At 38.0% G+C, this 12,377-nt stretch overlaps 1 long non-coding RNA gene across 1 annotated transcript in view; it reads right to left on the bottom strand.

Moving 5' to 3' along the window:
* LOC148109425 (uncharacterized) overlaps positions 1 to 12,377 on the bottom strand; it is a 229,174-nt gene that overhangs the window by 90,484 nt on the left and 126,313 nt on the right. Inside the window, exon 3 of the long non-coding RNA XR_015725627.1 lies at positions 5,343 to 5,475. This is a non-coding gene — a long non-coding RNA (uncharacterized LOC148109425). The remainder of the gene's footprint in view (positions 1 to 5,342; positions 5,476 to 12,377) is intronic.

Raw genomic sequence — 12,377 nt, 5'->3', positions numbered from 1 at the left:
CAAGGAAACTTTAAGAAGAGAATATTCTTCTCCTGTTCATTAATCATTATGAAAATATTACATTGTGTTAGGTGTACCCCACACATAACAGGGAACACTTGCTAATCTCCTTAGCTTTTATATCCCACCAACCTGGTTTCCTTTTAAACTCCTAACTTTGCTTTATAGGTATGTGTATGTTCACATACATAGAAATAGGTATGTGTATGCTCATATACGTAAAACTACATAAACATATGTATTATTTACATATAAGCATGCTGTTATTCACAAACTGTATATAAATATATTTCCATAGTGAAAACTATTTTAAAGTCTCAATCCAACTTCTTTATTGTGATTACATAAGAAAGGAAAGTAATTTATGTAAATATCACCTGAAAGCCTTTCAAAAATTCCCTAGAGCACATTTTTGGCGTCTTCCATCATTTGTTGATATAGTGTGTGTGATAAAGACCACACAAGATTTCTAATTGTATAAATATATTTTTAAATCACGCACACAAAAGCATAAAATAAAAGGCAAGGTTGGAAACATTTTCCCAAAGTGTCACTTTAAGTGATTTTTCACTATGGGGTAGATTATAGCAAAATCACAAAGGGCATCTTTGGGTAAAAACAGCACAGATTAGTCTAAGAAGGCTTTGAAATTTGTGATTCATTTTTTGGAAACTTTAGCATGTGTCTTGCTAACCCTTTATAGTTTCAATTTGACCCAGGTCCTGTATCTGTCTTATTTCAACTTTCTTTTTTTTTTTTTTAAGATTTTATTTATTTATTTATTTATTTATTTATTTATTTATTTATTTGACAGGGAGAGAGACAGCCAGCGAGAGAGGGAACACAAGCAGGGGGAGTGGGAGAGGAAGAAGCAGGCTCATAGTGGAGGAGCCTGATGTGGGGCTCGATCCCAGAATGCCGGGATCACGCCCTGAGCCGAAGGCAGACACTTTAACCGCTGTGCCACCCAGGCGCCTCTTATTTCAACTTTCTGTATCCCTAAGCCTAACCTCAAAATACTTTGATCTGCCTATACTTTCCTTCTTGGGGGCAGGTAAGCAATCCTATTAGGCCAGAGATAATCACAAATTACAATGAGATACAGAATGATGCTAAGAGGAGATTAACAAAGAACAGAGAACTATTTTTTGTGATACAATCCTAAGGATTAAAAAGACATTGATAGAGAGTTTAAAAGAATAATGGGGTAAGGAAATCAATGGGTTCTGAGTTGTACGTATCACAAACTATATATATCAATATATCCCAGCTTATTGTACAGATCCGTCCAGTGTCTAGGGCTGCACTTGGCAAACTGTGCCTGTGCTGCAAACCCAGCTCGCCCTCTGCTTTGGTCAGTCATGTTTTACGGGAGCACGCTCACTTGTTAATGTATTCTCTGCGGCTGCTCTCGCTCTACAAGGGCAGAATTGAGTCCTCATGACAGAGACCACGTAGTCTGCACAACCTCAAAACTTCCTGCCTGCCTCCTGCCTCGTCACAGAAAAGTTTGCTAAGCCCCACTCTAGGGCCTCAGTTTCCCTCTGGGTACGTCAATGAGAACAAACACAGCAAACGATGGCAGGAGACATTCGGGGTTTACTGGGAATCATAGTTTCATCAGAGTATTGTCAGAAGTTTTGGGTTTGAATTCCGGACTCCAGACAAGCTATTTAATGTTGGATTCTTCCCTTTCCAAAGTCCCTGCTACCCGGAATGCAAGTGCGTTAACATTCTCGAACAGCTTTGTGAATTGTAAACCTGCAGTGCATATGTGAGTTACGATTAATCAGAGTAATCACTTAGTACTGTTGACTAACGTGCTTTCATCTCTTCAGCCTTCCACAAGCTTTGTAGACTTGCAGGGATAAGGTATGCCTGCAGAGCTTGCTTTGGCTTATGAAATGGAAATCAAAATGATCTGGGTCACTTTGCAAGAAGAGTCACTTAGTACAATCTGGGAACATATTAACTAAAAATGAAGAAAATCCAAATTAGGTGTTAACTTTAGTCCATAATAACCTATCAACAGTGGTCCATTAGTTGTTACGAATGTACCATAGTTATGGTCAATGTTAACAATAGAGAAAACAGAATGTAGGTCAAATCTTCACAACTTTTCCGTAAATCGGAAACTATTCTAAAATAAAAAGGTTTTTTTTTTTTTGTTTTTTTTTTAGAATATCTTGACAAGAATTCCTAGGGACTCATACATTTTCTCAATAATCAAGCCTTCAATAATAAGCAGGGCTTTCGGGGTCATGGCAAGGCTTAGAACTAAAAGTTTCATTTGCTGCTCACATATATATCAGTTTTATTAATTCATGAACACATCAATTCATTCAAATGAATATTGCTGAATGGCTGCCTTACAACAGATCACATTCCAAACACCACAATAGACATAGGAGAAATGTTGCTGAATAGCTCATAGAGTTTAATCAGATTTTATCTTTTCTCATTAATTGGAAAAAAAAATCCTTGGGTCATTCTGAATTGTACTTGCTTCTCTTCCACTATCATTACTATAAAATATTTCGAGAGTAAAATCCTTAGTTTTTAAAGGGTATAACAATTGAGTTCAGGCATCTCGGTAACAGGGGTATTCTTCGATTTCCTTCTTGCCAAAAGGAATGGATATAAATCTCAACTTGGCCATGTTGGCTCAAAAGCAGAACACAGAGATCATTGTTAAGAGATGAAGATGTAATGCAGAAGGAGAGAGAGAGAGCAGAACAGTGCAGCAGGCACAACTCAGTACAATTCCCTGGTGATAAGTCATTGCCAGCAAACTTGTTGCTGAATGTATTGAAGACAGAGAGAACTTTCTCAAATTCAGTGAATTTTAAACAAAGACCCCAGCGTAGTTAATGATAATGAAGACTGAACTTTGTTTGATTGCAAACTGGGAGTCGTGCATTCTCCTCAATCCCTGAGACGTGCTCTGATACATAAAAACACCCATGGCAATGCAAACACAAGGCATAAAGAAATGCAATCGAATGTGCAAAGTGGATAAGAGTGTTTCAATGCTTAGGGCTGAGAAACTTGAAATTGTTGTTCTATATATCATTTAGCGTTTGTTTTGGGAACACACACAAACACACATAAGATTAACCTTCTGGTAGATGTTATAAAATACTCAAACCATAGTGTGAAGTTCAGTCAGTCTAAAGTAAGAAAGTCTCTCCATGAAATACTCTGTCTACATACAGGCTCGTTGGAACTGATCTGACAGCTTCTTCCAAGGCTGTCGTTGAGGTGTGCCAGAGAATCTGCTCTGGGCTTCTGCGTGCGTTCTTGCAATGGCACCGTCTGGAATGACTATTTCCATTTAAGTAAAGAAACTAGTCCATATGAGTAAATTAAACTGCCAAATATAACATGGCAAATTAGCACTGGATCCGGATTTCAAACCCATCTTCCTAACAAGTATGACCGAGGTTCTGATCATCAGGGTAGGCAAAATTAATTATGATCCCTCTATCCCCTAGAGAAGGCTGCTTTAGCTAGAACTGTATGTGTGCGGTATCCTGAACATAAAACACATACATTCTCACCAGTGAAACTGCTCATGGTGAGCTGGTTAGAAAGGGAAGAAGAGGGAGTCTGATTATTCGCCATGGTTTCTCATGAACAGTAACGTTTTTAACCCAGAATGCATGGGGTAGATTTGAACAGGATGACTAGGTGGCTGGACCAAAAAGAAAAGAGAAAACCTTCCTTGAGAGAGGGCAGCCACAACTGAGTTAGCAGAGGGGTGTTGGGGTCAACCAGGAGGAGAATGACCGACCTATCAATCAATCAATCTATTCAATATATACTTATATATATATATAATATAATCTATAATCTCTATGTAATATAATCTATATATGTATTCAATATATATTCAATCTATATATATATATATTCAATATATATATTCAATCTTGTTTTCCCCATCTACTACTTGTGTTATTCTTTCCCTTCTCCAGCTTACTGATTTGGGGGCATTTTTATACTGAAATATATCAAACATGATAAAGCCTACAGGACACATTTGAATGGCTAAATAATAATAATAAAACAAATAGCTGTGTAGCCCATAGCCAACCAACAGTTCTGTGGCCATCAATCTACCTTCTCCCACCTCTTTTCCTCCCTGCAAGGGGTAACCCTGATCTTCAATTTTGTCTCAGTCATTTCCTTGCTTTTCTCTGTCCTTTTATCACCTGGTTATGTATCTGCACTTAATAAACTATTTAGTTTTGGTTGGTTTTGATGCTTTATGTAAAGAGGATGATCATATATGCTTATCTGCTGCCATTATGTGTTTGGGATTCATCCCTGTTGATGGTGAATGAATTTTTGCTTCCTGCGGCTACTACTTCAGCTCACGAATACTTCAGTTTGTTCAGTCCTTTAGCCGGGCTGAGCATTTAGACTTTCCCAGTATTTTGCTGACAGTGCTGTGAATATCTTGGTGCCTATAGCCTGATCCAGAGCACAGGTGCAAGTTTACCTAGGATAGACCCTGAAGACAGGAACCGTCATGTATTATGTGATGAACATGTTCAAATTCACTAGGTAATTCCATTAACTGCCCCCCCCCATAGTTGTGCTAATTTATGCCTCACTAGCAGGGACAGTAGTCCCACTGCTCCACATCCTCATCAACATTTTCTATAATCCAGCTGCATAATTTTATCAAACTACTTTGTATGAAATATCAGCTTAGTGGCTGGACTTCTATTTCTCTGGTAATACAATTAATTGAGCAACATTCTATAGGTGTATAGTCATCTGTGTTTCTATTTTCTGAGAAATGCCTATTTTTGTCTCTTCTCTTTTTATTTTCATTTCTTTCCTTTTAATAAATAGGAATTCTTTATATATTCTGGACATGAGCTCTTTGTCCATTACACGTGTTAAAAAATATCTTTGTCCTGTGTGTGGCTTATCTTTTTTACTCTCTTCGTGGTATCTTTTAATGATTAAGCATTTATGTTTTTAATTTTATTGTGGTCACGTTCATCAGGTTTCCCCCTTATGTTTTATATTTTTAATGTTCATTATAATTTATTTAAATATCACTTTAGGGGGCTGTTTCTGGCTGGTTGGACTGTGTTCCTCTGTCAAGTAGGTCATATTTATACCACTGAAGCCACCTTCAGCTCAGCCTTCAAGTTTTTCTTTTAGTTCAATTCTTCTCATAAGTTGTCTAGCCTTTCCCACTTTCCTGTCTTAGCCTCCCTTGTGGGGCATTGCCATAACTAATTGAAAATTACTCTAAATACTCCCAAAGTCTAAGGAATCACTGTGTGTTGTTTGAAATATCAGCTTCTTTCCACCAACTTTACCTCATATCCAGTACACTTCCTGAAAGGTAAAGGAACTTCAGGGTTCTCTTTGCTTGTCAACTGATCGTAGTCTGAAATCACAGCAATCAGGCTCTGTGAGTACCTTCATCTCATCTGGGCAGGAATACTGTATCTAAAAAAAAGAAAGAAAGAAAGGCTTTCTTTCTAATCCCACCCAGAGATACATTCGTTTTTGTAGCCAGATCCACATCAAGATGAATCATTTGCTCTGATTTTTAAACACACTTGAATGAATTGTTTATCTTAAAAATGGTACAATTAAAGACCTTTTCAGATTTCTATTCAGCCATGCAATGTGGCTCTTGGCCCAGGCTTGTTCCTAGCCACAAGATCTCCCACCAAACAATAGATGAACAGAAATATTTGCAAACCTTATAAAAGATATGGATAATCCTCTAAATATTGTTTTGTTATGAAGTGAAAAGAAACATTCTGGAAACATTTTTGGATTGTAATTTAGAAGACATGTAAGATTGACTCTCATGGTAGAATCACTCCCTGTGCCTCAGTTTCCACATCTGTCAAATGAGGGTATTGAACAAATAGTTTCAAAACCTTTTGTTGTTCTTTTTTGTTTAAAATATATATTCAGTTTTAACACTGCTTCTGGAAGTAAAGACCCCACATTTTCAAATGGTAAGTCAGGATATGTTCTCTTTATTGGTTAAGAAGAATTTATTGCTGGATGAGGGGCAGTAAAGCCCTTCAAACCCCTGATACTTTGGGATAGGGTTGGAGGCAGTTCACCAGGTTGACTAAACATAACTGGACATAGTATCTTATTCCAGACACTGACCTCATTTACCACTGTGGAAGGAAACAAACTTAATTCTGTCCAGCTGTATTTTCCAGCCATATTTTCATTGTCAGTGAGCTCAGACAAAGCTCAGTATTATTTTCAATATAAGTTGGCCTTGATTATATACTGGTACACCAAATTTCAGATTTACTCCCAAAGAAGAAAGCATTTTCATTAAAACCTGTTTGATTTTAGACCTTTTCAATAACTCTTTGTCTTCCCTCCCTCCCTCACAGGTATATAAAACAAATTCTGAAATACAAAAAGATAATTCTAAAGTTCTTTTTGAATATGGAAAGTATAGTGTGAATTCACATGTGAATGTTTCCTAAGGGATAAGAATGTCAATAACTGCTCTAGGCATTCACCTAGAAGTTTTTATTGAAGATAGGTTTATGAGAAATGTTTTAGGCTAACTCTTGTGCCAGCTCTCACGAAACTAATGGGAGAGAAAGACTATACAATAGTTTTAGTAGGCGTTATTGCTCAATCTAGGGATGTCTAAGAAATATAACTTCATTGTATGTCTATTGCTTAATATTTGTTTCTAAATCCCCACTCTGCAGGAGGAAAATGACCTCAGTTCTCCTGAGGGTTTTACGTCTCTAGAGGTATGTCAGTGATCGTGGGTCATTGTGGGATCACCACTACGGTCCTCAGCCCTAGTCTAGGTGGCCCTAGGATCACCATTGTCTGAGCTTTATGGCCCCTTTGGGTCTTACAGTTTTCTCTGTTGCTTCTGTGCTACGTTTGGGACAAAGTCATATTTTATTAGAATTTCTATTGCTCTAGTCATCTTGTACAATCATCTCTTCCATTGGGTCTTTCTTGTTTCTCCAGCAGAGCTGCCAGGAAGTGGTGCTCAGACATCTCTTCCTCCCATAGTTCTCTTTCCCCCGCACAAGGCCTGAGTGGTAGGTAGGGTGGCTGGAATTTTTTTTTTTTTTAAAGATTTCATTTATTTATTTGACAGAGATAGAGACAGCCAGCGAGAGAGGGAACACAAGCAGGGGCAGTGGGAGAGGAAGAAGCAGGCTCATAGCGGAGGAGCCTGATGTGGGGCTCGATCCCAGAACGCCGGGATCACGCCCTGAGCCGAAGGCAGACGCTTAACCGCTGTGCCACCCAGGCACCCCTGGAATTTCTAATCTTGGATAAATTTTTCTCACTTCTTGCTTCCAGTAAAACCCTGGTCTCTGAAGAGATTACATTTAAAACAGATCTAAAGAAAAGAACCGAATGGGAAGAAATCAGAGAGGGAGACAAACCATGAGAGACTCTTGACTTCGGGAAACAAAGCGAGGGTGGTGGAAAGGGAGGTGGGTAGGGGGAAGGGACATCTGGGTGATGGGCATTAAGGAAGGCACGTGATGTGATTAGCACTGGGTGTTATAAGCAAATGCAACTAATGCATCATTGAACACTACACCAAAAACTAATGATATACTATAAAAAAAAGAAAGTTGCATTCTACACAATAAAACAAAAATAAAAATCAAATAGATCTAAAGAAAGGCAAGAATCTAGTCATTCAGAATGAGAGAAAAGCAATTCCAAATAGATTCCGCAAGGTTTGGTTGTTTTTGGAGAACTAATCTAAATATATTACTTCAACTATTCTCTGTAATAACTTCGTGAGAGAAGTACTTCTGACTTTATCATTAAAAATTAAAGTCCATATTGTAAAGTAGTGCCCAAAAGTCCTCTGCTAGTATATACAAAAGTAACTATTTTAATCGTGATACCTCATAGGACTGAAAAGAAGAATATGTGAGCTGGGATAAACCGGGGTACCTGTCTTTGGAGAAGAGAAAGAGATTCCCTGAGAACAGATATATAAGTGAATCCTGAAGAATGAAGAAGCAGTTGAATGAAAAGTCAAAAGAAAAGCTTCAGGTTATGAGGACATTACCTGTGAAAACACTTATATGATAACAAGATGAAATGTTTGATGAATCAAATGAAGGCTAGAGTTCTAACATCGAATATGAAGGTGGCAGTGCCCCAAAGTGAGCCTTGAGAACAAGGGAACAGAGATGCCGCCTAGCCTTGAGAACCAGGATGAGGGTTCGCAACTTCAGATTGCCGTATGGTTATCTTATTATATGATTCTAACTTCATCACCAAAAAAAAAACAAAAAGAGGAAGAAGAAAAAGAAGAAGGCCCATATTAGTTTCCTACTGCTTCTGTGACAAATTTCCACAAACGTAGTGGCTTAAAACAATGCAAATTTATCTTATAGTTTTTGAGGTCAGAAGTCCAAAATTTTGTCTTATGGGATTAAAATCAAGATGTCAGCAAGACTGCCTTCCCTTTGGAGGCTCCAGTAGGGAATCCATTCTTTGCTCTTTCCTGCCTCTAAAGGCTGCCTGTACTCCCTGGTTCATGGCCCCATTCCAGTAGTGACATCACTCTCTGATTCCATCCTCCTGTCATCTCCTTCTCTGACTCTGAGCCTCCTGTTCCCTCTTCTATAAGGGCTCTTGTGATTGCATTTGGCCCACCCAAGTAATCCAGAATAACCTGTCCACTTTAAGGTCTTTAACCTCATCAGATCTGCAAAGTCCCTTTTACCATGTAAGGTAACATTCACAGATCTAGGATTATTAGCCCACAAACACCTTTGGGGGACCATTAAAATGTCTAAATAGTTACAAAGATTTTAGAAAGATTAGTAAGGGTGAATTCATTTCTTTGTACTTTTTATAGAACCAAATAGATTACATTGTATTGGCATAATATTAAATAGTAGACAAATGGAGTACCAGAACAATATTTAGTGGTAAAAAAAATTGACTAGAAAAATAACAATGAACTAGATCCATTTTATACAATTAACTAAAATATAAAGAAAATATAAAAATTAAAATGGGCTAAATAACTTGAGGACTGATTAGTGACATTCATTTTTTTTCCTGCAAGTAAAACTATCCAGAGAGATGGGATAGTATTAGATGAGAAATATCTACTCTTTTATGAAAGAAAGAATCCATATAGAAGAGTGAAAACTGATTTACCGGGTGTGTTGGATATTTTCCCTTTGCCCTTGCAGATCTACTTTCTACCTTTTCCTACTCTAATCCCTCTCCCAGAAATCTGACCTTCATGGACTACATTGAAGGCTGCCCTTGCCCCCTGACTTCTGGTTGGGCTAATACAATAGGGAGCCTCAGAAAGAAATTTTTAGGGTTACGGAATCTATTCTTCCCTCTGAGGTTGCTGCAAACTAATTCATCCCTGCATCAAAGGCAACTCTCCCCAAAAACCTCTCTCCTATTGGTTTTTCCTCATTTACTCTCTTCCTCCATTCCCTGCGGTCTCCCCTGTTTGTCTGGGCTCCCTACACTCTGCTCACAGCTTTGTTAATTTTATTAAAGCTTCTTCAGATAATCTTATTTTGTAAAAATCTGTTTCTTGCTGCGGCTTTCATTGAGGCAGTATATCAGAGAGAACCATGCAGCCAAAAACATATGTAAAGAAAACCATGTGAAAGAAGAGGTGATACGTGGTGAAGAGTGCAGGAAGGGCTCACATCTTGGAAGCAGCAGATAAAATGGAAAGTGGAAGTTAAACATGAGCAGAAACAGGGGTGTCAGGTAAAAGGTCATACTTGAAAAGAGTCAAGCCTATTCCTCACCTCCTCAAACAGGATTCCATCAGGCAGGCTACTACTATCCATTCAGCAGGAGACTTGCGTGTAAGGAAATATGAAAGCAAAATAAAAAAAAATTTTCCAGATATTTAAGTACCCATAAGTTTTATTTCACATGTACCTGTTCTAAGTAAGGTACTCTAGGATATACTTCAGCACAATGAGGGAAGGAGAAATAAAAAAGTTATCAAAGAAGATAGGGGATGTGTATAAGAGTGAGAAGAGTAAAAAGATGTCCCAAGATGACATCTGTATCACTATCTCAGAAAGCATCTGGTCCACAGTGGAGCAGGAGAATGGAAATCTCCAAGAAATGAAAGATAATTGTTTACATGCTCTTTTAGCCTTAGTTGGAAGCTTCATATTTGTTCTTATTTTATTTTATTTTATTTTATTTTTTTTAAAGATTTTATTTATTTATTCGACAGAGATAGAGACAGCCAGCGAGAGAGGGAACACAAGCAGGGGGAGTGGGAGAGGAAGAAGCAGGCTCATAGCAGAGGAGCCTGATGTGGGGCTCGATCCCGGAACCCGGGATCACGCCCTGAGCCGAAGGCAGGCGCTTAACCGCTGTGCCACCCAGGCGCCCCTGTTCTTATTTTAAAATTAATAAGAATAGACAACTATACGTTAAGATATTGATTTGTCATGATTGTGACAAATTATTTTCCCAATGTGTTGTGGCAATTAATGCTTTCATTATTATCTTGTTGTGGTATAGAAGCTTGAGGTTTATATTTACTTAAACACTTGAAATACTTCTTTTATGATTTCTTCTATCACATTTCTACACAGAAATTTTTACTGCTATAAGGTCTAGTCAAATATGTAACTATTATTTTGTTTCCCTTTCTAAATTGGACGTCACTCTTTCATTTTATAGATATTATTTTGGTTTGCAACAGAAAGGGAATGATTTACTTGAGTAGTTTTAAAAATGATTTCCATTATCAACCATTCCCCTTTTTCATTGGTGTGATTTTTTATTAGCTTATGTATTAGAATTCAACACATATATAAGTTCATAAGTCGTAAATGTTGCATTTTCACACTATGTGCATACTTGGAGTAGGAAATACATCATGACCAATAGCCCCAAAGCCCGTCATGCTTCTTCCCTGTCACCATTTCCCTGATATCCACAAATACGACTGTTATATTGAATTCTAACACTACACATTAGTTTTGCCTGTTTTTGAATGTTATGTAAACGAAATAAGAAAATATCACAAATTACATCTAGATGTATTTACTCAACATTCTATGCACTCTTTGATAGCCAAACATTTGGGGATTTTCTAGATATCTTTTTGTTGTTACTTTCTAGCTTAATTCCTCAAAACTCTGAAAATCTCTCCAAAAAAGGGAACACTATATTATTCAAATTCTTCCTTTCCCGTCTAACAAGCAGTGCAGTTGCTGAGGCTGGTAACTCTTCCATCAGCACCATGTGTCATTGACCACCATGAGGTGTTTAGGCATTAGGAGAGAAGAGCATCATCCTTGTATATGCAATGGCGACTATCTTTTCTGAATCTGGCCAGTGCAATCCATAGTCCTCTAAGACATATTCTAAAGACAAACTCTGATGGTGGGGAGGGGAAAGCAGTGGCAGCTTCCTGTGAATCTGTGCCTCAATCCCACATAACTTGCCCTCTTCAATGAGGAAAACAGTCATAGGACATCTGCAACACCAGAAAGTGCTTGAGGTGTCTGTGTCTGCCTGCCAAAGGCAGAATCATGAAGTGTAAGTTTAAAGCCAGATTAGCTTTGTCATTTTAAAATACGCCCTTAAATGCATGGTAAGATATTTCATTACTCCAGATAACTTGTGATTCTTCTCATGAAATTCTCACGAGCTCTAAATAATATATTTTTAATAGATTCATTAAAAGTCATCCTTTAAAAGTGAGTGTCAGTTTTGGAAATAGATTCGAAGTGCTTCATAAAGATAGGTGAATGGTGTGGATAATACATTTGGAGTCAAAAATAATATGAGATTACAGAATCAGGAGACAGGGTTGTGTCAATGATAACTGTCTCAGTCCATCAGGCTGCTACCACAAAAATATCATAGATTGTGTGACTTAAACAACAGATATTTATTTTTCACAGTTCTGGACACTGGGAAGTCCTTGATCAAAGCACCAGCTGACTTGATTCCTGGCCAGAGCCCTCTTCCCAGTGTGCAGATAGACTCCTTGCTGTGTCCTCACAGGGAAGACGGAGAAATTCTCTCTCTCATGGCTCTTCTTATGAGGGCACTAGTCTCAAACGTGAGGGCTCCATCCTCATGACTGAATCACCTCCCAAAAGCCCCACCTCCCAATGCCATCACATTGGGTATTAGAGTTTCAACACACGAATACTGGGGGGACATAAATATTTACCCCATAGCAGTAACCAACTCTGAAACCAGTTCAAGGAACAAGAGCTCAGGTATCTTTGGAGAAATGATACGACACTTCTGCCCCAATCTGGTCTTATTCTAGTTCTCACCACATACTATATTTGGCAATAAGTCATAAGCTATAATTATTATTGAAAATGTCTGTGTTTGGC

The sequence above is a fragment of the Ursus americanus genome, chromosome 9 (genome assembly GCF_024610735.1).
Source record: "Ursus americanus isolate L20-20 chromosome 9, mUrsAme1.1.p, whole genome shotgun sequence".
NCBI lineage: Eukaryota > Metazoa > Chordata > Mammalia > Carnivora > Ursidae > Ursus > Ursus americanus.
The sequence above is the reverse complement of the archived record's forward strand: the minus strand, read 5'-3'. Positions and strand labels throughout refer to the sequence as shown.